The sequence below is a fragment of the Aulostomus chinensis genome, chromosome 22 (genome assembly GCF_037954235.1).
Source record: "Aulostomus chinensis isolate RoL2024-O1b breed Wild chromosome 22, RoL_Achi_v1.0, whole genome shotgun sequence".
Taxonomy (NCBI): domain Eukaryota; kingdom Metazoa; phylum Chordata; class Actinopteri; order Syngnathiformes; family Aulostomidae; genus Aulostomus; species Aulostomus chinensis.
Window position 1 is genome coordinate 6,342,720 of NC_141341.1, and position 27,058 is coordinate 6,369,777.

General features: G+C 41.2%; 1 protein-coding gene across 4 annotated transcripts in view; it reads right to left on the bottom strand.

The window, feature by feature from the left end:
* The window catches only part of triqk (triple QxxK/R motif containing), a 169,989-nt gene that overhangs the window by 106,175 nt on the left and 36,756 nt on the right, over positions 1 to 27,058 (bottom strand). The gene's annotated exons all lie outside the window — the stretch shown is intronic.

A 27,058-nucleotide genomic window follows, 5' to 3' on the forward strand; every position in this document is an offset into this window, starting at 1 on the left:
AACAAATGGGCCATTTTGACTAGTCCTCGTTGAAAAGGCACTGAACGAGTCAACTGCTGAACCCAGTTTAGGTGAGCCAGACCCAGGGCTCTGTTCACTATACCTGTACTTTGCCTGCTTTAACAAAATGTCTCCCGTGATAAGGGTTTGTTGCGTGTGAGTGCGTGTTCCTATGTGTTGCCCAACAGACTGGAGGCTGAAGGTTCCTATGAGTCACTCAGATGTATTTTTCAGCTACCCATGTCATGCATGACAAACACTTTTTTGCCTCTGGCCTTTACACTGAAACATACATATTACATGTTCATATTGTTTTCTCTGCAGCAAAACTGCTCATACGGGGAGATGAAGAGAGAAGTAGTCACGCAAGCAATTTAATGATAAAATTTATAAAAACCAAAAGCAAATGCTGTTTTTCTCCATGACTGAGATAAAGCTTTGTATGCGATGTGTCATCAGCCCTCTGCACAAAACTACCTTAATGCAAATAAAGGTTAATGTGTATGCAAACACAGTCACACCAACTGACATGCACTGGTATACCAATTTGACTCCGTTGCATGAATGTGAATGGCCTCTGCTCAGTGAGTCAGCCCAATAAAATGTGTGTTTGTGTGAGCGGGTGAGTCACAGAGCCTTTTTCCAAATGCAGATAAAGCTAAAGGTTCCACTCCCTGGTCACGGACAAGAAGCTGCCACCAGAATGAGGAAAAATGTCTGAAAGACTCAGAATCATGAGGCTGATATTGATGAAGAGTGGAGAGGTGGTTGTGTGTCATTAACTATCAACAACAAAGGCTAAACAGCAGGTGCCTCAATGCAAGGAGCCAGAGGCCAAGAAGCACCAGGGTCACTCATGATCCGGGTCCTTATCTTTGACTCTGACTCACTGGCCCTCAGCGTCATGCCACTCCTATCAACTCCAACACCCAGAGCTCTCGTCAGCTGCTGCACAGCCTCTGTTCATACACGGTACATTTCCCCTGATCTTCCTCAGCCTGGAGACTTCTCGTGTTTGTCACAGGTTCTCCAGCTGCTGGCAAACATCGGTCACAAGTTCTAATGATGTGGAAGAAAATGTTTTAATGTAACACCAAATTAGCTTTTAAAGGATGGTAATTCATTTCAAATAAGGCCTTTTAAGGTTAAGAGTAAAAGGACAAATCATTTTAACTGCAACAATCAGATCTTTGTTCTGGGAATGCTGTTGAGTATCTGGTCTATGCCTCAACCGATATTTCCACAATGTTTTGTTTTTCTTTAGGGAAAACAGTCTGAACACAAATTTAAAAATGTCCCATTTCTACAAAATCACAAGATTTAATTTCAGGTCACTTCCCAACAAAAAAATTCTAGCACTTATTGTAAAACTTTTTTTTTCTTTTCTAAAAAAGTTCTGCATTGACTGACACAATTCCTGATTGTTCATTTCTACTGACCCACCACTAGAGGGTGTTTTATATTACCTGGTCTCTGTTAACTTGGGAAAACCAAGACATGGAAACATTGTGTTCTTTTCCGTGTGTGTGTGTGTGTGTGTGTGTGTGTGTGTGTGTGTGTGTGTGTGTGTGAGGTCTATTATCTCTCTAGAGAAACAGACTAATTGCATTTTGAAAGCCACTAATGAGCTTTGAACTATAACACAAAAACATCCTGATGTGCAACACATTTAAAATTTGGACTCACTCATTTAATCCTCCGCCGTAATGAGAGCGCGAGAAGAGAGTTACAAGGTTTGATGACGGCAGTTGTTATTGTGCAAAGACTTGGTCTTTTTTGTCTGTTACAATTTGTGTGAAAACAGGTGAGATTCTTTCAGCCACATAGGAGCCTGACAGATTCATTTAAGATCTCACCTTTCCATAGTTTCCTCCTGTGAAAGCTGCACTTATTCTCCTGTGAGAGTGTATAGGGAAGTGATTCATAGGTCAGATCTAATGGAGTCAGTATCTGTGTTGCAGACGCCTTTGATTGGCTCTCCTATAGATAGGGCACACAATGAAGGAAGGATTCCCTCCTCTCCTCCCTTCTGACTCATCTGCAGTCATCACTGATGACAACTGTGTTTGAATGAAAGACAAAGAAATGAAAGAAAAGTCAATAGGACTCCCCAGTCTTATTTGTGAAGGCACATTTGCCCTAAATGTGTATGAATGTGTGTATGCATGCATAAATGAATATATGTGCATGTGTGCCACGCAGCTCTACAGTAAAGTCGTCTGGAATATTAAATACAGTGCCGAGCTGGCGGCTGTTATAAAATCAAGAGGCGGCAGCATAGCCGGAGTGTGACTCACACACTGACTCACTGACAGAGCTGCCATGGCGTGTGTATATTTCGTGTGTGTGTGTGTGTGTCTCACACCCTGTGGTTCCTCTGGCAGACCCACCGTGTGTTGCTGGTGCTCTACGATCTCTGAACCCTGCCACATTCTCTAGTTTTCCCACCAGCAAACAAGGTTAAATATGTGTCTGAAAGAATGTCTCCTTTCCTCCTGCTAAAGCATGTGTGTAGTGTGTTGTCCATATGTGTGTTTATTTCAGTCCGCATGTCTTCATATGTAACTACAGACATCCTGTATATGTGCATGATGGCAAGATGTTCGGAAGCAGCTGATCGTCTCTTTTGATAATACAGTAAACACACGACTATAACAGGAACTGCTCATCCTCCTATTTCCTTGATTTATTCACTGATATGAAAGGCAGTTGTTGTCAAGGGCAGTAAGTCATAACAGTCTTTGTACAGTATCTGTCCTGCGTTCCAGAATGACAGGTACAAACGTAAATCAAGGGATGTCCGTGCTTTAAACAGGTGTATGGTTATGGGTGCCGCAAAAGGGGGGGCGGGGGGGGCGCAGCCGACCCTGAAGTCTCATTGGTCATCTTGGTAGACACCCCAGATCTGATAAGTAGTTAGATAATTCACTGAAACAAGTCCAAGTTACAGTGAGTGTCCAGTTCAAGGCCGCATCGGTGTCCCTGCAGCAGAGCTGGGCAGCTTGTGTTTCCATCAACAGATTCTGAAATATCGCGTAAGGAAAGGTAGATGGACGTGGCTAGATTAAATTGAAGAAAAAAAAAATCCCCAGTTTCAACAACAAGTTTTTATGCTTCCCTGAGGTGGTTTTTGCCTTTTTCAAAAAAAGAGAAAACACCAGAAATGGGATGGAGGAAACCCATTTTTTATATAAAGTTAGCCTAGACTAGAATAGACTTAGCCAATCCGTAAGCGCCGCTTCTTGCGGATTTTCCCAAAATGTGTCTTCTTCTGTGAACAGCATGCAACACAGCCGATACTAGCAGGAACAAAAGATCTAAATGCTGCATCTTCTGACAGCTTGTTTTTCACTCCAAATAAATTGACAAAAACACGCCAAACGCACAATTCCATTTTTGCAGCAAAAGATTTCCTCAGCAATTTCATAGAAACACAGCTACTGTTGATATCTCAGTGTATCGCCGAATTAATTGCCTTTTCAGATATTTAACGACCTTTATTACAACCTTATGACGGATTCAACAACTTTTTGACCAAGCCTTTGCTAGTCCTTCATGTGAGAAAGTCACAGATATTCTGTCCCTCCTCACTTCTCTTTGGTTGTTCATTTTCAGGCCAGTTGAGAAGAAAGATTTACGATGAGACAAAACAGTTGCAAGGGAAGTTGCAGCAGTGTGCCTGCCAGTGCAGCTTGTCAAGTTGCCAGTTGTAAATGATGTATTCATTGCATGACATCTAGATGGAATTATTAGTAGGCCTCAACAACATTATTTGGAATTCAACTGTATTACAATATAGAGGGGAATTCTTATGATTGCTATATCAGAATAGCCTGGTAATAAATCCTCCCTTCATGAGGATTATTTTAACGGTCGTTACTGTCATTACAGAGGCTGTTATTTGTGGTGATGTTGAGCTCACTGATACCAAGAGGCATTTCTAATATTATGACCATCTCATTGATATGAAACAGTTTACAAATGCTAGTTCCTAATAAATATTTAGTTCCTTACAATCATAGTACTCCCTCAGATTGAAGCTGTACATTTGTGTTATTGTACATCAGAATCGGATTCCAAAACTTATTTTCCACCAGCTTGCTTGCTAAAGCGGAGTCGAAAAAAATCCTTGAATTGTTGCTTTTAGTTTTGTCTTGAGCCGCTCCTGTGATATGATTGTGTCGGCGTCACGAGAACAGTTCCACGCTGCCGAGTATCATGGTGATGAAGCAGAAAGTGACTTCTTATTTACTCTCCAATGTCTGATTATGGTGTCACTTGGATATCCCCCGCTCAGCATAAATTACTATTTGCAAAAGTTTAGAGGGGAAGTGAGAAACTTGGCGTGTGTGTGTGTGTGTGTGTGTGTGTGCGTGCGTGTGTGTGTGTGTGGGGGGGGGGGGTGTCTCTGCATGCTGATTCATACGAAACTTTTTTGTCCATGATTTGAAAGTTTGCTTTCTATTGTAGATTTCGAAAATCTACATTATACATATACTGCAGTACTGGCAAGAGCAGCACCCTGCATCCTTGTCAACCGGATCCTTGTGTCATTTATTACCCTGACAGCTCATGAGATGATAGATTTCTTGTAGATATTTCCATTACTCATCGGTATTTTATAACGTCTCCCTGAAGGTAAAAGTTCAAGATCATTAATACTCGCTCCAGCTTTAATTCTCATGACTTCATCAGAGCTGCCTCTGTGGCTTCCCTTAGATTCTAGAGGCCATGTTCACTATTTTCGGCAGCTTGTTCCTCCCCTCAACGTTCAAATTACCGTACCACATGATCATGTTAAAAGATAGTATATGCTTCCTTGAGGCTCTTGAACACAGTTTCCAGAATATTTGGCTCACTCCGAAGCTACTGAGCTTGTGTATCAGATAGAGTCGTTGTGTGTGAACTTTTTAAAGCTCTTATATCTCCATGTTAATAAAAGACCTGGAAAAGGTCACGGGTGCAGGGGGGTCAGCTATCTTATTAGAGTTTGACTTAAAGTGTGATAAAGGTCACGTTCATTATTAGAATAGATGCGAATTTATGAATGTGAAGTCTAATGTGATGATAAATGTTACGCCCCAGCGCCAGGATACATCTGAGAGCATTAGTGTCAAGTTTACAGTATATGTTACAGATTGTTTATTGGAAGTGATATCCGGACCTGACCTCACACTCCTATATGCCAGCCAGGGTTTGAATGGTTTTGACAAACATGGATGAATATCAAAATTTGCAATTAGCAATTTAAGGCCTACAGAAAACAAATAAAGACAGTCATTTTTGACAAAGTGCTCCATAAATGCTTGCATATGAGAGTATTTATGGGTCAGTTACAATCAGTTGATATATCAGCCATTATCGATCAGTGTTTATTTTATATCATACTACAAGTGCTTAATCAATCTTGTGTGTGTGTGAGCTTTCACATAAGGTAATATTGCACAAGAGTCTTATCAGAAAGAGCCATGTTGTGATCAGGGAGGAAGGCCTTGGCTCAGACCTGTACAGGAGCCCAGTGTCGCTTCAGCCTTGGTGTTTAGCTGTGTGTGTGTGTGTGTGTGTGTGTGTGTGTGTGTGTGTGTGTGTGTGTGTGGAGATTCACAGCCATGTCTGTGCCTGCCTTGTTTTTCTGCCCGTGATCTCCCTGATATCAGTAGGTCATTATGAGCCTGTCCGTGTGACTCTCTCTCTCTCTTCCAGGTGAGTGCTGTGTTTACAGTTGACCAACCACTTCCTAGTATAACACTGTGAGCAAATCAACCTTATCTCTTCTGCAGTTCATTACAGTATCAAACTTATTTTTATGAACTTTAACTCCATAAACAATTTCTGAACCTTGTACAAATTAGAATTCAATATTGATTAATGTGCTCTGTGTATTTTACTGCTGTTATTTCTATTAGGTATTACTGAAAAGGACAACAGCGGAAACAGATCTGTTTTGCCACCTGTACTTTGCATTTACCTTAAAATAAAAAAGTGCACTTATTAAAAGTGGATTTGACTGTGGCCACCTGGTACTTGTTGCCCACTCAGTTGTGAGTCAAGAGCAGAGGACTAAAAAGATAAACAAACCAGATACCTCTTTTATTGTTCACCCTTTTAATACTGGCAGGATGAGGCAAGAAAGGGCCCATCAAATGAAATTACATTTTTATTCTAGAGATGTAAAGCCTGGCCGCACCATATTTACAGGACACTTTGTACCAAAAGGGTAGCAAGTGATCAACTCTGAAGCAGAGCCGTCAACAAGGGCTAACCTAAGCTAACGTTATGCAGTGCTCAGTCATTTTAGATTGCTGAGCTGACAAATGACACCACTTTCTGTGGTCGTGCTGCTGCTGTATCGCGCCAGGGCCAAGAGAGCGTTTACACCATCACCCTAGTGGAATGACCTGAGCTATGGGGGACAAACGTGCTTGGGGATAGTGCGGACCACCCACTGTGCGTAGGTCTTGGTCAATCTACTTTTCTTAAAATTATATATATAGTTATTATACCTATCGCAATTCTATATAAATCCCAGTACAGGACTGTAGGAGTATATGGAATACACATTATCAGAGGCATTGTTCATTACAAATTCAAACTGTAACTTAGAGAAAAGCTTCTTTCTATAAGTCTTATTATTATTTCTTCACTACAATTATGTATAAATACACTGTAATTACTGCTACAGCCTTCTTGACTCAGGTAGGTCATAATTCACATGAATGCGTGAGGTGGCTGAATGAGGACACCAGGTCATGAGGGGTGGGGGGTGGAATATTTGTCTGCCCTCTTGCACAACAGTGACGGCATTATCCTTCCACATTTTGAAACATCAGAACAGTGCGTTTCCCTTGAATGTCACACACCCTCCTCCTCTCCCTCCTCCTCCTCTTTTTGTCTCACTCTCCGCAGGCTGAAAAGTAAATTGAAACCAAAGACAGAATGTGACATGTGAAGCTGTCAGGCCCAGTTCAGGTCAACGGCGTTGGGTCAAAGCTATGTCCAGATCTGTGGAGTCACCGAGTGATGCGTTAAGTGTCTCTCAGGGACATGACAGCATGGCAAAAAGAGTGTATATTGGTGTGTGTGTGTGTGTGTGTGTGTGTGTGCATTTATTTGCAAGTTCTCCCTTGTTGGGGAGAATCCAGTGGGTAAGCTGGTCCTTTGGGTACATCTCCTCCGTTTGTAGACGACTGACCTCCCTGTGCTCCCTTCCTGAATATCACACAGCATGTCAAAACACAGGCACCACGCCAACAACAACAGTCCAACCTGCCTTTTGAACAAAACTCGAGATATAAAAGGAGAAAACGCAGAGCGAGGACAAACCACAACCACACTCACACACACACACACACACACACACACACACACACACACTCAAAATGACAATCAAAAGCTTTCACCTACTCACACACATTCTCTCTGAAGCGGTGGCCATGAGACAGCCTGGGAACCACTAGTCCGCTAATGAGGTCTATCCCATGAGGATTTAGTACTGCACAGAGGAATGCAGGCTCTCTGCTCTCATGACTGACCTGCCCCCACACACACACACACACACACACACACACACACACACACACAACTTCACTGTCCGAGAGTTGCCCTCTTACACATGAATGAGAATTGATAGAAGGCATCCAAGAATAGGGGTGCTTGTAATTTAGTAGGTAGTGCATTAGAAACAAACATAGCAGGTTCACTGGGGAATTTGACACTAATTTGAGAGCGCGTAGAGGCAGGAAGATGGGGGTAAGGGGCTGACAGAATGAAAAGGAGGAATAAATAAACAGGGCACAGAGGGGTCAGGGAGACTGCCAGTGACACTGAGACTGAGTTATAAGGATGTGAATCCCAGAGTTTTATTGACATGTAACATTTGTTCCTGGGTTTGGCTTGTAATGTGGATGTGAGAGCCAACTTGAGCGAGTTTACTAGCACAGATCTGGTGTCTGAAGCGGACAGACCCTCGTCCCCGGCGGCCTGTCGACGGTGCCTGCTGCTAACTGCCAGACGAACAGAGTGGGTGTCCTTCTCTGTCACGACTCTCGCAGAACTCTCCAGTGAGTTCTGCGCTTGCTCACGCAAGTTTTGGAAGAAATAACTTTATAAGCGTGTTCTGGAATGTGCAGACCAAACCGTTTGACAATAGGATGAACTCTACAGATTCAGCTGACAAACCCCCATGGACTTCTATGGTTTTTACATTTTAAAGTGAAAATTCACAGTGTTTCTATAATTGTCCTGTGTGACTATTTTACAGATGTTCTACCATCTTATGCTACATTCCTTCCCAAGCCTGAGGTCGGAATTTCCCTGTAGAAATTTCCAATTTCCAACGCCAAAGATAAACAAAAACATGGCTAATCATGAATAAGTGCTGTATTTATGGACAGCGTACCTAGAATGGAACCGCTAGCAATGCAGAATCATCCCTTTTATTTTGTTTTCCAAAAATAACTTGGTCATGAGTGTCTGTAGCATTGGTGACATATTTTAGCATCAATAGAAAAACCGATTTTATTAGATTAAATAATGTATTATTTCAATTCAACACAGGAAAATGCTGTGTTATTTCTTACCATTCAAATTGTGAGTCTTGGTGTGGATGGATTCAACAGCAGTTTACAAGGAAATCTTTGTTTGTTTAATTTTAAGTTATCGGCAAATCTCCATTTCCAAGTCATCTGGATGCAGCGTTAGAGTCTCCAGTCCTGGAGCTTTGCTTGTTGCCAAATGCTATTGCCAGCTTGCTAAGAGTGATGCTGTGATGATGTGACGCTAATTTTAGCATGTGTTACAGCCGTCACGGCCAACATAGCTAGCATAAGCATTCTTCCAATTAGCACTTAATGCCAACTATATCTGACAGGCATCATTTCTGTGGTGACACTCCAAAGTATTACAAGTAGACAGATGATCAACAGCTAATTCAAAGTTTCACCATGGTATAAAAGATCACACTGAGTCATGGACATGTCACTTACTACAATAAAACTATGTCCGTTTCCTAATTATGGCACTGAAGGAAAGCCATTTGGATTAATCAATGTTAAATTTTATCACGGTCCATCCAATACTTGCTCAGGTATTTCACTGTAAACAAAAATGGCACGCAGTCATGGCGCTGCAAAGTCGTTAACCTTCAACAACTGAAGAGACGACGCTCAATCTCGCAGGAATGAATCCAACAGTTGAGATGTGTCATTCTGGAACAAAGCAGGTGACCGGCAGAGCAGCATTGCTGTTCCAACTGTGGGGAAACCCTGTTCTATTCAGTACAGAGGTGGATCTTATTAAATTCGATCCATTAATTTTAAGCATCATGATAATGATCCCCCTAAAAATAACTGTGCAGCCATCCTTAGACATATGCTTAAACCGTCCCCTCGTCAGTCATGCGTAACACCACGTCACAGCCACCACGCAGGCTGAATGCTTTGTAACCCTTTTGTTTTGGAAAATGTGGCATGGGTTGCCATGGAGCTTGAGTTTGATCTTTTGTAATTAACTGAGCCCATTGATTGCACAATGCTTCACTCTGGCTTGTCTCCGTCAGCAGGAAGCTCTCACTGGACATCTCATCAAACACCTTTCTAACCACTCCTCCTCTCGGTGCTCTGTCCTCATACGACCCAGCAGTCATAACAAGCATCACAGGAAGTGGAGGGAGGGAAGGCAATAAGGATCATAGAGGATTTAATAAAGCTCGGGTTTCCATTTGAAACTTTTGATTCAGAGAAACCCGATAACAGATTACAGTGTGTGTGTGTGTGTGTGTGCGCACTTCTATTATGTTTTCATTTTTCATCATGAAGATAAAGTAATATGCTTTGTAAAGTACTGTTGGTGTGATTGATTCATGATTTACTGTCCACTCTTTGGTGTACAAGCTTTTACTACACAAACTACATTATTCACACTCAAAGAAAGGTAAATATTTTTTAAGTACACTTATTTGCTTTCTGTGTTTCAAAAAGAGCCAGCTGTCAGTTAGCTTATCAAAAGACGACCATACTTTTAGACAAACCACGTAGTTCTACTGCACACGTATGTGTTAAAGCATTTTCATCAGGTTGAGTGACAAGCCTTTCAGCGGTTAGCACACTTACACACTTACAGAGCACAACTAACTACACCACAAACCGTGAACTTAACCTTTTCACTGCCGGGTACTCCATAAACGAAGGATTAATCCTCTGGAGGGCTTTAGATCTGTTCTAGTTTGGCATGACAGCAAACTGCTCGCACAGTGAGAGATTCTGCCACTAGCTCACAGGTTAGCGTTTGAATGTGGTAACACACGCTGCAGGTAGAGCAGTTGTTCACTTGGAGAAAGGTCGGTGGTTCAACCCCCAGCTGCTCTGCATGTTAAAGTGTCCTTGGGCAACAGAATGAACACCACATTGGCCCTGAACACTGTTCCTTTGGTGTGTGATTGTGTTACCTATTAGCACTAAAAAATGAAATCTATTAGTGTGTGAATGGCTGAATGATGATTCGCAGCCAAACATCAAATCTGTGTTGAATTCAGACATGTGTTGCAAATGCATTTACATGGCACTGGAAAAATCCGAATATTGATCATTATTATTTTAAATGAAATGAATGACAACTGGGGGGGGTTTATTTCAAATTGGGACATTTTAGTGTTTTACAGCTAGTTGGTAGGGATTGGGAAACACAGTCCAGGACGAACTGGAACATCTCGTCAACCTTGTTTAGCATAAAGACTTTAAGTAGGGCAAAACAGAGAGGCTGGATCTGCTGTTAGTTACATAGTAAATACATGTGCCAACCAGCTTTAATGCTCATGGTCTGGTACATTTCCTCCTTAGAACAACTCTTTGTTACATATGTTGAGCTTGAAGGCCTTGGACTCAACTTTGCTGACATTTTTAATGGTCAGCTTGATCGTAATCTGTGATATTTCCCAATATGCAGGGAATGTTTTGAACGATTCAGATACATATTGAGGGAAATTCCTGGCGACTGAGCATTTGTGGCCACAGCAAGTTCCACAGTTTTATCATGACGCCAATTCATCTGAAATCCAGACCGTTCATAAAATGACGACGACGATGATGAATGCACCACTTCATGAATTCGTCCTTTGTCTATGAGTGATCCAGTCTCTGTGTCCTGATGTGTGTCATGCAGCATGCTTTAAAGTCAATTAGCCCAGCCCCCCCAACCTCAGGGGTGACAATCTGGGCTCGCATGTCCCATCAGGGCTGACCTTCACATGAGGGACTGAGCCAACACTCACATATGGCCAAGCCCTCGGGTGGGAAACTGCCTACTCTGGCCAAGGACAGGGCTGCATGGAGGGTGAGCTATAATCACGAGAGGACACACACACACACAAAGAATGCAACTTTTAGATCTATAGATGGTATTTTCCATGGATTTTTGGGGGGGACTTGGAAACTTAATTCCCAGGCAGAAGCTTTGTGGTCATTGCGGAATATGTGTTTCCCTTATTCTACCTGATGAAACAGTGAGAGCTCACTGAACAGAAAGTACTATGAACTTAATCGGAGGCCCTAATTCCCTGCAGGGGATTTCCAGATGAATTTCATTTCTACTGCATGGGCTTGTTCTTGTGAACCTGCTTGTAGATTTGTGCAATAACCCCACAGCTAAATTTATACCATAACCATTATTAAAGAAATTATATGGAACCTAGACACAGCCAGTCCCATGACTGAGGTCTGGACTTTCCCAGAGCTTCAATGAATGTAACTTTTTTTTTTTTTTTTCCATTTGTTGCTTGATAATCCTCAGTGGATCAGGTGGGGTATATCCCCCTGAAGCAACAGCTAAGATCAACTCCATGCATCTGCAGACTGGGCATGAAATGCAGAACAGCAGACCACCCATCATTAAGCTACTGGATATAAGAAGGTTCACCCGCTGTAGCTGATGTGGAACAGATTTCTTCAGATGTATTTCAGGATGAATAACATGAGCTAAAGCAGCTTATCCATCAGCGGATACTCCTGTGATGTAAGACACAAACATAGTTGGGATTCATAACACATTTGAAGCCATTACACAAGCTCTGCGGGTCAGTAAGCAGGGTCTTCTTATGAAATGGATAACTTGTACTACACTTCAATAAAAGCAAGCAAGTAGTTATGAGAAGCGGTTCACTGCAGTAAATGGAGGTGTTTCTAATACAAGGGTCTATTAAATGGAGACTCAATGGAAAAAACAATCCTGTAATGCATCAAATTGCCTCTGCGAGCTTTTCCAAACCATGTTTACTGCAGTGTGTGTGTGTGTGTGTGTGTGTGTGTGTGTGTGTGTGTGCGTGCGCGCGAATGTCTGTATTTTTGTAGTGGCTTCACTATTGAGCAATAGTGGCCCATTTGCCCAAAGCAAATAGCAACATTCTAAGAAAGAGGAAAGTGTGTGTGTGTGTGTGTGTGTGTGTGTGTGTGTGTGTGTTGGGGTGCACGTGAAAGTTTTGTGAATATTTTCAAATAATGTCATTTGCGTTTAATCTTACAGGACTTGCACAATTTTTGTTTCATTTGATGTTGAGCAACAGGTTGATAGAGCTCACGAACAGTTGTGACACTCCTTACAAAAACATCACAGTGAAATCCACTGGGGTATATAAATTATGTGCACAGAAACTTTTTAATGGTGTTTTTACCAGTGGGATTTTTTTTTTTTTTTTAAAGGTCATCTGGTTTGCACAAACGCCTTGCTAAAGAGGTGTTGGCCCAACTTGTAAGAGCCTGTGAGTCTGCTCACATTCCTGTAAAACCATAACCTCTGGAAGCCACAGGTTGCCAGGTGAAAGCTTGTGTTTTAGAGTGCTCACTCACTCTCTCACACACACACACACACACACACACACACACACCACTAAGAGGAGCAAACTTGTATCTATTAAATGTACACAGTGTGTAAACTGTTAAAGTACAAAATCATAAGGAACATACATACAAATGCATGTAAATGACATGTAAACATTGTCCTTTGCTTTTCGTCCATGAGCATGAAAGGACTACAAACCATATACTGACACGCAGCTTCGTGAAATGAATTTATTTTAATCTGCAGTCAAAGCCGGCTGAACCACAGCAAACAGGAAAGTGGAACACCTGCACTGAAAGACAAATATGAAGGATGATGAAACAGATGTCTCGGTAACAAGGTAACCCTGCAGCACGGAAGTCAACAATGTCTCTGTGTGTAGTGTGTGTGTGTGTGTGAGTGTGTGTCTCCACTTGTGTGCATGTGTGTGTTTACTGACAAAGCCGGCTCACTATTTTACCAGAAGGCACAGAGGAGGAGGAGGAACACCAACCAGCTTCTGATTTCAGATCACTTTTTCGATTTCTACGACTGTTGTGAAAAGACGGCGAGGCCAAGCTGCCCTTATTTCCCCCCCTGTCCTGTAATTATGGAGTTACTGTTGCATCTTTACAGTTTTATCAAAACAGAAAATTGTCCTCGCAATCTCTGAAGCTGATTTAAAGGGGGTATATTTGTTAGTTAAAATATTAATGTAAACTAAAATTTTCTGCTTGTGTAATTGAGAGTTGTGCGTGGGCCAATAGAGAGATGTCTTACATCTTTGCCTGTCTACTTCAAAGTAATAGACTGGCCAATCGAGAGATCCACATAGAAACCTGTTACAAGTTGGGGTGTAACAATATGATATTTCAGTTACCAGCACAAGGATGCAAAACCCAACTGTCAATACATGCCGAGTTCCATCAGCTTATGTGCCTTTATTCTGAATTTCCCACAGGGCACCTGTTTTATAGACAGCTCTGCAGTCAGCTTTTTGTTTTAATTCGTCTACTAAAAGGACAGATTGTTTTGAATTTTGTGTTCATGATTTCATAGTCATGTCATGAATATGAATGTGTTTTTTTACAACTTTACGAGCATATAGTCTTTCATATCAATAACAGGCTCGGGAGAGTAATCAAACTGAAATCGTATCATGGCAGACTTTGGGATATCGGCCAATATTGTATAGGGCAAAGAAATAAATCATGACAATTTCCACCTGTAGTTACAAATCCAATTTACAAAAATCAATCACGGACAAGGTTGCAAAGAAACAAAATTTTAATATCTTTTTTACTTGCAGCTACAAATCTTTTTAATTGCAGAGTCAAATACATGACTTGATTGCAAATCTATTCTCGTGACTATTCAATAAAGGCGTAAATAAACAACACATAACTGCTATTCCTCTGCAAAAGGAAATAGTGTGTTTACTGACCACACACACATCAGCCAGTGCCTGGTACTAAGATTGATTGGTCTCAAAGCATACATGCAGTATATTTATCAGTGCACTTCCCCATACTGATGTCCCATAATCAGGATATGGGTCATTTGTTAGTGCTTCTCCTCTCCAGTGCCGTTGGGAAGTCAGTCTGTTTAACGCTCTCATGCCCACAATTACTGTTGTGTGGTGACAGATACGGATATATTCAAGGAAGAACAACAGTGCCAATGAATGATGGTGGCTTTTTTTATGATGTAATTATAGAATCTGGCTTTGAAACTTCCCCTGCTGCTGCTGCTGCTAGGCCTGCTCGCTCTAGACATCATCAGACCTAAAGTTTGCAAAAAGAGGGGGAAAAACGGCATGTTCATTTGGTTTGGGCCTTTTAGAAATCAGTTCATTTTGAATCAAAGTTGCTCCCCTTTGTACACATCAGGGAGTCATTTTTAGTGTTGCGCAAAACAAACCTGCCCCACCGCATGACCTCATCATTCCAATGAAGAGGTGGATGTTTACATGTTTTTAATGATGTTGAGAACTCTTCCTGAAGTTCCACGAACCGCCTGCGCTTTGGTAAATTTATTTGCCAGTAGTTCATGTGAACTCAAGGTCACTCATCGCATTTTCAATGATTTAACATAATATGCTAAATATTTTCTATGCGTAACCCATTGCCAATGCAGAAACCAAAAGGTCACATTTTAATAGGCTCTAGCAAAGCCCTGATACTCATATTCCCAGTAATGATGGGTTTCTGAGTTGAGCGAATTCCTCACCAGCCGTGCGTCACTTGAGTCATGGTGCCTCGTGCAGTCCTTTGTCTGCCAGCTCTTTAAAAGGCACAACCCACAGACAGTGAAGCTTTTGAAATGCAGCAAATCTGAAATGTAAAAATGTTCCATTTTTGTTGTTGTTGTTGTTGTTGCTTGATTAAGACCCAGACCGCACACTGCGTGGAGGAGTGTTGGAATTTTTCTCCTTAATAAGCATGTTTCAGGTCCATTTTCCTCTCATTCATATTCATGTAGCAGTTATGTCTGAATCATCATAGAACATCACAAGGCAGCAACAGTGAATGGGTGATCGCTTCAAAGGGAATGTTCCCAAAAATCATGGAAGATTATATTAATTATCTGACTGTAAGAAGGAGCATCTTTTATTCTGATGCGCAACAGACAAAAGCACTGGAAAAGATGTAAAAAGGAAAGCGGTTGAGAGTTTGTTTATGGAGGCAGACTTGTTCACTCTCCCATCACGGGTGGCAGTGATGCACGTGAACGTTGGTTGCCACTCCCGAAAGTGAATAAAGGAAGGAGAGGACATCCACCGAACATGAGGAAGCCTCCATGTTTACTTGGAGTAATGAAAATGGAGAACGGTCAAAGTTTAAATCCATATCACAAACTCGCCTGCTCACTGAGGATTTCAGCTCACTTATCCAAAAACGCACTTGGGTTTCTTGAAGGGTGCAATATACATCTGAATTATTATTAGCAGAAGTAGTATTTATATTTATAGCACAGTAGTTGCTTGGACATGACAGATATGGGTGAAAATGAATTGGCCAACTCCATAGACCCACTACTTTCTACTTTTAAGTACATTTAGGTGCATGTATTTCTTTACTTTTACTTGAGTGAATAGGTTGGATCAGTCTTTTTTTTTTTTTTTACGAGTACCTGTACCTCTATTTGAATAATGAGTGTGTGCCACCTCTGAGTTACTCTTATTATTGCTGAGGATTAATTAGTGTAACCGCTCTGCTGCACACTGATAAGATCCTTTGATTTTCCTTTTCTTGTCAGTCTTTTTCCAACTCAAACACAAAGCCCTCTGTCTCCACTATCTTGAGCAATAACTGGACAGTCTGAAAAGAAATATTAACACTGGAAACTATGCTCGTCATCCCTAAAATTACACATTCCACCTTCAATTCGATATCTTATCTTGACAAATGTGTCATCACAAAAATTTTTCTGCTAAGTCTTTATTAGGTTTGGAATGCTGTTCTGTATAGAACTAGGGATATGGAGCAAGATACTGATCTCATCAAAACAATCGATTCTTTCAGCTGGGCTCGCCATCGTTGGTGCAGCAGTGCCGCAGGATTCCTGTGGGGCTCCGCGCTGGCATTGAAATGCCTCCATTATATGCAAATCTGTCACTTAAATCATCATACTTGTTTGGATGTATTTCCCCCCCAAAAAAGAAAAAAAAAAGCCAGATTTCTTTTTTCCAGTTGTAAAACAATGGGACTAGTGTGACAGGAAGGGCTGTGCTGTGATTGCGGGTGTATTTACATGTAAATTACTGCATTGAGCATTACAGAATATCATTCTAAAATTGCCAATGTGTGATCAGTTTTCCTGTGGAGAGAGCGGTGGCGCCCCACTAGGAAGAGGCACAACCACTGGCATCGCAACACCAGAATTTACAAATGACCACTGTGTTCAAAGTTCAAATTATTCAAACTTTGACCTCAGTTGATGCTGACTTTTCAAAGTGCAACTAAAGCTGACATAAGAAATAGACATGAACTCTTCCTCTGCGTTTCAGAGTTCATGAGCTGCACGCAGGGCAAATAAGAAAGTGATGACGATGTCAACATTAAAAACAGAAGAAGCAGGAGACGAAATGGAAGAAGAAGAAGAAGAAGAAGAACCTTTCAGAAGAAGGTGTCAGGTTTGTGAACAGGCTAATTTATGAACTTGGCTAAATCCAATGCTAAAATTAGCTTAGCCTCTACATCGACTCCACCACCACTACAACCTCTCCACCAAATCCAGGGGAAATCTTTAGTTTTTGCGTAATCTGCTGAAAGACAAAAAAAATGACATCAATCCCATAATTGGTGGAGGTAATTACAGATAAGTGTAATTCCACTTGTGTTGAATTCCATCTATCACCTCAGCTTGACAGCCAATGACAACATCTTTACTTAAGAAGTGAGATGCATTTCAAGTTACGTGACTTCCTCACTTTTCAGGGACATGTCAACACACAGACAGGACTTAGATTCAACTACTTCCTCATCTACAGCCACACAAATATGTTATACTACCACACAGACCAGTAGACCAGTATTCCATATTTCATTGTTTACATCGGCCTGTTTATTATGGGTGGATAGCTTTATTGACTTCAACAGTGCGGGTGAAAGATTTGAATAGACGCCAAATCATAGTAAGCCTGGGAACGGAAGCACTGGCTCAGTTTCTGTTTGCTCTGGCAGATGTGATTTGGTCTGGTGATATCTAAATGGTCGGCTTAACCTGCAGAGAACTGAAAATAGTGGCGATGCGAACTGAGATAGGAGTTAAATTGCAGACATGACAAAAACGTTGTAAAATACTTTGATTTGACACTTAAAAAAAAAAAGACATTTACATAAATAAGGACAGACAAATTCAATCAAGAAGAGAATTCAACTAACACTAATTAAGGCAGAATATAAATAAATAAATAAATAAATACTGAAAGACAGTTCCTTTAACATCTTGATAAAACCAAAATGGAGGCAATGCTGTGTAGATGTTTATGGTGAATTAAAATCACAGGATTTAAATGTGTCAGTTGACTGGTGGGGATCTAGTTATAAGAGGTAAGGTACAAGTACACTAGCTTAATTACCCCGATAAAAAAAGGCTTAAATGCAGTAACATGAGTAGCTCTAATTCATTACTTATATCCCTGGTGCCTATTATGTGTTTATTGGAATATTTCTTTATTTGGTATTTAACAATTGAGTGACATCACCACAGATTATGCTACAGGAGCTACGGAGGGACTTTTCTCAGGTGTAATTACTTGATATTTCTCTTTTATCTGTAGCTATATCATTATTCATGTCTACATTAAACTGAACTCTTGGTTTGATTCTGGCAACATGGAAACATGTTCTATCTATTCCAGATTATATTGTTTCATTACATCCCATCACTCATTCAGTGATGTAAACGTTTCACCTTTACAGAGCAAGATAAAGGTAGAGAAGACAAACCCTCGCCCAGGGAGGGAGGATTTGTTTGGGCTGTACAGGAGACGCGGGAGGACATCTGGACATATTCAGAACTAATACACATCTCTCTTCCTGTGCTGTGTCCTCTGGGAACTGTCGCTCTACAACTGGAATGTCACCGCAAAATCAAAACACACCGTCTGTTTCATGACAGAAATTTAGAGGACATCTCTTTTTTTTTAACAATTCAATTGATATAATAATATTGTACTTATCGGGTTCATCTCTGCAATCTAATGTAACAACATCGCTAAAAGAGGGAAATCAAAACAAGCTGTCAGATGATCAAGCACAGACACAGAACATTAAGTTTATATACACGTCACAGAGGAAGATGAAGGTTTTGATGAATGTTAATAACACACACTGTCTCATACTTGATATTTAACCAAGGCTTTGAGTGCTGAGACTTAACTATGAAAATATAATTAGTTGCATCATGTGAATGTTTTATTGCAAGAGCAGATCTTGAAAATGAAAAAACAAAAAACTTCATGGTGGCACATTTTGCAGAAGTTAGTGCCCAAATCATACACATGATACAGGCTGATCTGAACTTTGACCACGTACGCTAACTTCTTTTCTCTGAGCTGATGGTGAAACCCTCAGTTTTCCCATTGATTTACATTCCACCTGAGGTCAAACGTTACTGACTGAAAGAATACGATTTCTTCAGTAAGTCAGCAGGTCCGGACCGCTGCCCCTTCACAATACTACATTAAGGAGTGCACTGCAGCCTGGGTATCATCACCCACCACCGCTGGGTGAAGACCTTCAGTTCATGACTCAATGACTGCAGGTGCAGCATCCATATCCATATTGGTGGCGAGTCTTCTAAGAGTTAATGATGTAAATTAGTTCAAGGTTGAGTTAACGTGCACAGGACTGGACGTGCCAACATGCTTGCGAATGTTGGGAAAGTGTCACATGAGTGAAATCTGTAAAAGTACGACAAACGATCATGGTGGTCTTAATGTCGACCAGGTTCTCTCTCTCAATTACTGAGCAGGAGTGAAAGTGCAACATTTCTCCTCTTGTTCAACTGAACATTACCAGGAAAAATGTTCTGTCTGTTCTATGTCTATTCTTCTCATCAGTGTGGCCGCTTCCTGTTACCTTTTAAAATGTTGAAAATATTTACTCCTAAAAAAGGAAGAGGAATAACTTTCCATCTCTGACATAGTTCCTGGAGACATCTGGCTTGTGTTATAGGAGCTTCAGTGTGTGTGCGTCTGTGTGTGTGTGTGTGTGTGTGTTACGTGGAGAATAATAATCATAAGAGAAGCGTATTGTTTCACTGTCAGTGTTCTCCCACAGGGGAAGTCAGCTGCAGCACGTTGCAGACGCACTTCAGCTACAACGACTAACACACACACACACACACACACACACAGGCCGTTCTCGTTGAGTATGACGTGTAGGAGGAGATTCACGCTATACTTCCTCCTTTCTTATGAATGCACATGACACATGGAGAGAGGACACTTCGGTGGAAAACTTCCGATTCACACACAAGGAGTTTGAACCTCTATAACCTCCAGAAAAAAGCGATGTGTGTGCACTCTTCCTCCAACTTGCACGGGGGATTCCACTCTCTCTGACCCTTCCTCTGCGAGACTCTTGCATACTAAACACAACCTTCGGACCATGAATCAGTTCATAATGTAAACCGCTTGGTTGAGTAAATCACAGTGTCGAAAGCTTTCAAATAAACAGAATTGTTAATGATCTGATCATCTCCTCCAAAAATTCACAATCACAATTATCCTCTTTGGACACAGATGTGTTCTGTTGAGTGATGTCTAATTTCAGAGAAATTAACATTCTAATTAGCGATGCATTTTTCTAGTAGAATTTGGGGGAGAATAAAAGAGATTCAAGGAAAGTGATTGCATTTGAAGCTTATGGGAAGGCTCCGTAGAGACTGAGCTGAGAGCGGTGATGAATATCGCGAGTGCGCCAGGGATCTTTAGAGCTATTAAAAGGTTTTACTAGCATTGACCCTCGTGCCTTGCAGCCACTTATCATTTGTATTTTCTCAAGCTTGTTCTGGGTTGCCAGTTTGCACATGAACAAATATCAGAGTCAGAAAAGTACTTTATGTCTGTGTTGTAATCAGACAAGTCTATCAGCTGTTTTCACTATACTCATGGGGCATTTTCAGAAAGGAGGAACTTGTGATTATTGGAAAAAGTCGCTCCCGTATTGCTGCATTCTGACTGCAGGAATTGGTAACCATTCTAGTTCTGGGAGCTCAGTTTTGAGGACATTTTTTCACCCTCTTTTGAGTGTTGGTTGATTGATAAAAGACAAGCTAATGCAGTCCTAGTAACCACCATTTTTAAAAAGTCATGTGAACAGCAGCATGTCTGCTTCCTCAATAAGCAACAACAGCCAGACGACAGTTAGCTTAGCATAGCATAAATACTTGATGAATAAACCCACTTGCGCTGTCTAAAGATTCAGAAAACCATGTACCTGTAAAGCTAAACACAGTATATCTTGTTTGCTTGACACGATATTTCAGATTTACTGAAGAGGGATTATATGATCCATCTAGCAGGTCTGAGCAGAGCATCTATAGCTTAGGCGGCTTTGATGAGGACTCAGTCTGCAAAAAACTTGTTTTATTCACCTAATAAATCCAAACTTCACATCATTGTGGCATTGCTTTCAGACTTTCCTCTCTTTTGGCTCTACATGTTTACACCATAGAACATCCATGTATTCTTACACATGGTTACTACACACCATCTCAGATCAGAAGAATTGGAAAGTCATACATTGGCAGTCAAAGAGGTATCATCACGAGGGAGGAAACAACACATTTCTGGACAGACGAGAAACAGACCCCAAAACACTCTGACGTTGTCCATTTAAGTCCGCTATTTACCACGGACGCCACACGCCAATTTGCATTTGACGCAAAATTAACAGAGGTCCTTTTGTGAAAAATCAGTCTCAGCAACTAACTACTCTTTGTCTTTAGTTCCTCTATATATTCAGACTGCCTCAGTCAATAGTCCATGTCAAATGTTACCATGTAGAATCACAGGTGGAAATTTCAGGGAGTTGTTTGTTTGTTTAATAGGACTTTCATTACTCATGGGAATGGTTTGATAAGTTTAAAACCATAAGTAACTACAGTGAAGAAAACCCCCAAAGAGGACAGTCCCCTCTTCCTCCACCTCTTCTTCTTCCTCACTACACCGTGAATACCTGACCCATCTTTTCCAGGCAAGCCTCCACGCAGGTTTTTTGCTGTTCTCTCAGATGCACAGCCAGATGCAGTAAAGAACAATAACATGTCAAAGAAGCTCACAACAGCACAGAAGACAGAAAATGGAACATGCCTCTGGCTTGAAAAACTTCCACGACTTCTTCAACTGTTCACAATCAGGCGACCAAAAGAGAAAAACACATACTTCCATCACAGCCTTATTGTGCTACCTTCACTGAGCCATAACAACCTCAATTATGCCATTACAATTCCATCAAAGACTGATTTATTACTGTTTCAGGTCAACAAACTGTTAGATTTGGACTCTTCTCTGAGGGATCTGTCTTCCCTCTCGAGATGAACAGTCTTTGTTGTGATGCCGAAATTAATGGTCTGTCAGAGCAAGAAATATCAATACAAAAGTTCAGCAAAAGCAGATGTGAAAATTCTTATGTGACCAGAGAACTTTTTACATGAAGGCAATGAATGTACCTGCATAAGTTCCTCAGGGAAGTTATTCCAAAGAGTTTGACAGGAGCATGACAACTTTTTTCGATGGAAGCCATCCTAGACTCCCCTCTCTCCTCTGTGTGTGCATTAGGAAACTGAGGCCTACAGAGACCAGCTGACTGCTATTGCTAGTTAGCTTAGCACAACCAATGGTAGTGAGCGAGGTTAGCATACGTGCCTAGCCTGCAAGTCCTCCTCCTTCCCTCAGATAGATGATAAATAGATAGACAGATTACGTAGACGTTCTGGATTAAAAACTGTAATTCCTCCCAATTTGTAGCAAACGTTATACAAACCTTCTGGTTCTATTAATGTAGCAAGGACTGTTGTGGAGAAGAGTGTATTTTGTGACTTTTAACTAAATTATGCTCCACATCCCATCTACTATGGTATATTGTGCTAAGCGTACTGGAGGTCAGCTGTTCTCTGTAGGTGTCAGGTCCTTAGTCTGGCTCCCGCTCGCTCGGAAATGCTGGCATGTTCCTTTAAGACCAAATAACATTAAGATGACTTCATTGCATTTTGAATGATTGACACTCATAGCTAAATGAAAGGCTGATTTTAATCCTGTAGTGATGCATCAAGGAAATAAGCAGAGCCTTTATCAACTGAACAATGTTGATTTACCTGTTTTAGGTTTTGCATTTACAAAGTATGTGTGGTATCCCTGGAAATCTTCCTTTTATTCAAAACTACTGTATTTCAGGGGGCTGGTTGTTTAAACCTTTTTTCTGTGGCGTTTCGGTTTACAGTTCATGTAAACACAAATTTTCCCTAAGCCTTCACAAGTGGCTTGCTCTATTCGTTATCCCACTGCTCAACCTGCATTTAAAATCAACCTAACCCATTCAGATTTGACCCTGAGGGAAAATGACATAACACTAAACAGTCAGGGAAAGTCAACACTAAACATTGAGTCACAGCCTGGTAACCTGCCCAACACCTAAAACCCGCCGCAAAAACAAGCGTGGCTCCTCGACGGCCCGCTGAGCCTCCAACAGGAGATTTTGGTCTCCGGTAGTGATGGTCATGTCACGACTGTGCTCACTGAGTGTCCCCCCTTCCCCTGGCCTTTGTTGTCCTTTAAATGGAAAGAATGTTCTCATTAAAGAAAGGTGAGATCAGAAATACACAAGCACTCGGGCTTGCGTAATTGGGTTATTTCCAAATTTGTGAAGTTTTTGGTTTTTTTTGCAAAACAAACAGTCAAAAACATGAATGCATGAAAAGAAACATCACATAGTGCCAAATCATAAAAAATACACACCTTAAAACACACACACACACACACACACAGACACACACCCCAGGGCTGTTGAGGCGGCCAGGCATGACAGATCACGCTGCCTCTCTATTATTACGTCGTGTTACGATTAATAATGCATGTTTCCTGACACCTTAATTACCTCCACCCACACCCTACACACACACACTTTCAGTCAGCACCACATCTATCAAACAACACAGATACACACACTCTGTGGAGAGTACACATCAACAGTACATGGGGTGATTGAAGTAAATGCAGCTGCTTGTCCCTCAACGTATACAACAGGATGGACAGTTCACCCCCCTGTCATCCGGCGTGATCCAGAAGACGGGAGCTACTTCCTGCTGGTCTGACAGGTGAATTTGCTACTCAACAAAATTGTGCAAGATGATGATCTGAGTGGAGACGTTTGGTCTGGAGGCAACCGAAATTAATAATCTGATGAGTTGGTCCATAGTGGCAGTTGATTTATCATCACCTCTACAAATCCAGCATCCACCAGGATGAACGCCATTGCAGTAGAAACTCAAGGATTCAAAGCTGATTGGCATTATTTCCAAAAGGTGCTGATAGGGTTCTCACAGAAAACCTGTGAAATGACTACAGTCTTAGCACATTGGGGGGTGGTGTCATGTGCACTTAAGATATCCCAGAAACAATGTTCATGTAAATTGTTATATTTTGATCAGTTTTTGTGGTAGACCCACAGCTTTGCTTCCTATCTTTAAGACCAAAATAGACGCCAAAAATGTCCCATAGTGTCCAAGAAGGCACTTGTGCATCAGAACCCTTAATGAGTGAGGTCCTGTGTTTTCTTAAGCTTGACAAAGAGTAAGTTCTAAAAACTGACTTTGCAGCAGGACTGCTCAAGTCTCATTTATAACAATGTTTTTTCACTACTTGAACCTTAATGATCATGTTTTTGTAACTTTAACCAAGAGGTTTTTTTTGCGTTTAAACTTAACCAGACCATAATTGCACAGACACATAATAAAATATCATTTCCAACAGTGAATGTAGTTTCCTAAACCACAAAATAGCACTTATCCACGCAATGAGTGTTAACTTGTTGAACCAGGGGCTTTGCGTGCCCTCGGTGTCAAAGGGAATCATGTCAAGGATCCTTACCGACTCTCTAACTCTGCTACGGCTTCTGTGGTGCTGGCTTAGGATTTTAACCAATGTCGTGCCACTCCCAAATAAATACTGTTATAAGGTTGCGGCCATTTCACATTTTTCTATAAGATCTGGCTAAAACAGGAAATGCATGAGGGGAAACAGTGTGAGATTCCCATTTTTTTCTGGCTGAGAGTCATAAAATTTTGCAGCAAAAATGTTCCTGACCTTTACTGTGTTTGTTCACTATGTTTTTCACCACCTCCTTCAATCTGCACCACTAATATGACGTAACGAAGGCAATATGAGGCAAATAAATAAATTCAGCAGCAATGCATCTTTCCCACACAGTTAGGCTACCCTGGGGTTCGGTTCAGGAAATCACTGGCATGCAAGACACGTGGGAGAGCCCTGCAGGATGTGCAATGTGTGAGTGACAGTTATTTGTAAAAACATGAAACTGCCACCATTTACAATCTGCGTGTAAACTCGCAGCTTTCCTCTCTGCAAAAGTCCCCGGGATAATCCACAGACCTCACTGTCAACAGTATTCATTCAGTTTAAAAAAAAAAAAAAAAAGTGGTTGCCAGTATTAATGTGGCTTGTGTTGTTTCTGAAAGGAAAACTTGTTAGTTTTCAATGTCTTGCTTCTGCTGTAGTGGGAGGGGTGGAGGTCCTCAATCCTCTGGAGATCTACTCTGCTACATACCATCATATGTAATCATATATCACTACGGGTGCCTTGCAAAAATGTCCTCAAATATTAAAACTATTTCAGGCTTTCAGCTTTCCAACAGTTCAGGATGTTTTTAAGAATTCATTTGCAACATTGTGGTCGACTTTCTCCTCTTAATTAGGAAGTTGTGCCATCAGGAACCACCGGGGACAAACGTCTATGAATGAATTCCTTTGAAAGATTTTAGTGCCTCTTTCAATAACATCATGTGTACTCCTTTATGATGACACTCTGCCGTTGAAACACAAACTTCATGAACACTAACCCATATTTTCAACATCCTTCAAAACTGATGAAATGCCAAGAAACGTGGTGCATAATTGTCAGCAGCCACAGTAGTTAGTGGAGCACAGCTTTCATCTTTCTCCCTGAGTTGTAGTGCAATCATGTCATTAAAAGCTACATGTTAGCTAATTTGGGAGGAGTGACAGGTTGTTGTTGCTGGCTGAATAGTAAAGAGTGCACACACAAACAACGTCATGTCGTCTCCTCCTGCTCGCCGCTGCTTCTATCTCCTGTTGGCCTAGCCCTGGTTCAGGCAGCGTGTTCCAATGCATGGGAAATAATTGGCCATCCTTTCATCACGGGATTATGAGAATAAATCTACTTTGCAGCGGAGCAGTGCTAACAGTCATTGAAATCCTGTTACATGGGGTATTATCCTGCAATTAATTGCTTTTTCCAAATGCTAAGCTGTGCTCTCCCTCTCGTGGTTGCAGACTTTGATCAATTCAGTACTGGTTGACTCACTCTGGAAAGAGGTTAGGGGTTGTGAGACTTGGAGAATGGATTGGTAACAAATAAATGTTTTCTCTCTGCTGTCTGACTCTTGTGCTACTCCGACGCTACCTGCTATGTTTTGGCTCGAGGATGTACTTTGTGTCATTGAAATAAAGAGACACGGAAGAGCTGCTGGATATTATTTAGTGTAGGTATGTTAAAAGCAGGCACCTCTTTTGAACAGCAGCTGTATTTTATCATAAATCAAGCCGCACAAAGGAGATTAATGTTGGATGACACTTTCATGTGCTAAGAATATTTTCAACGCTGCTGATAAAATAAATCAAAGCAAATGGCACCGGGGGGGAACGAGAGAGAACACCAATAAGAGAATGGACACTGAGGAGCAAGCAAGGAAGACTGCTGCATTGTTTCATGCCTTCAGCATTTGGATGACAACACTTTGATCAAGCCTGACGTATATTGGAACACACAATCCCATGAGAATGAACTGGTGAAACACTTCAGTCACTGGGATAATCTTCTAATTTGTCTGATGTTCCAGTTAGTGACAAAATACCTGCAAAACTAATGATGTTGGTTTCAAGTGTGCCGTGATTCATGTTAGAGCTAATAAGGAAATCGCAGCCCTAGCACGTTCGACTACACTATGAGAGCGCTTCAGTTCGCAGTAAAGAGCACTCACATAATGGCAGCCAACATGGTGCCCCCCCCCCCCGAAAAATCTGCTCTATTTCTGCTGTCAGAATTCAGAGACATAGCAAACAACCTTATAAATAAGATAAAGCTCAAGAGGGCAACATTTCTAATGATTTTGTTCATTTAGAGATTATTTAGCTGGCCAAGAAGTTAATGTTACATCGATTACCCTAGAAATACTGCATTACAAAGAAAAATCCCAACAAGAAAACTGTGAGGTATCGTTTGTCATCACAATCACCTCCTATGCTACTGAATACCACCTTAATTCAAAAATGAAGAAAGCTATTTCGAAATGCAGAAAGTGCACTTCTCATTTTTCACTACAAATTCCACAATATCAGGAATTTAGTGCAGTCACACAATCGATGACTGCAGCGACAGCAGGAACAACATCATCCTCCCCAACAACAACAATCCCTGTGCGGTGCGAGAAATGCAAATGTGCGTCTCGGAATTCTCAAAAAAACCTCCCATTCCTAGCGGGA